Source organism: Solanum pennellii, chromosome 10 (genome assembly GCF_001406875.1).
Source record: "Solanum pennellii chromosome 10, SPENNV200".
Classification (NCBI taxonomy): Eukaryota; Viridiplantae; Streptophyta; class Magnoliopsida; order Solanales; family Solanaceae; genus Solanum; species Solanum pennellii.
The window spans coordinates 78985633-78986184 of NC_028646.1; positions in this window are offsets into that span (position 1 = coordinate 78985633).

Below are 552 nucleotides of genomic sequence, written 5' to 3' on the forward strand. Positions count from 1 at the left end.
TGGGGGGGTGGGGGTTAGGGGTAGGTGATAAGGATCAATTTTCTTCGGTGATTAGCATGAATCGTGGTGAGATGGTTCTGATTCCTTCATTTTTAACTCGAGAGATTGTCAGCATATAAAACGTATATTTTAAGTATGATTAAGTGTGAAATTCGAACTAATCGAACTCTGATACGTATATAGAATGAAAATTGGATTTTGAAAACTTCTTTTATGGATAAAATTCATAAGGATAACTTTGATGATGACAACGATGAGAATAACATAATTGATATAGGTTCATAAGTAAAATTTAAAAATACATATGAATTTTATTCTTACCTTCTTGAGATAGAAAGACTATTTCCAACCGTGTTCAGTTCAGTTCAACGAAGGATGGTAAGAAAAATATAATAACATATAGTAAATAGTTATAGTGAAATATATAGAAAAATAATAAAAGAAAAATCTCAAGGAAATGATTTTATTTTCAAGTTAAGGAAGTGATTTCTCTCTTTGCTTTGAAGTAGTTTTCTTTTTTTTATATGTTATTTTTTTTTGTGTGGGGGGGGA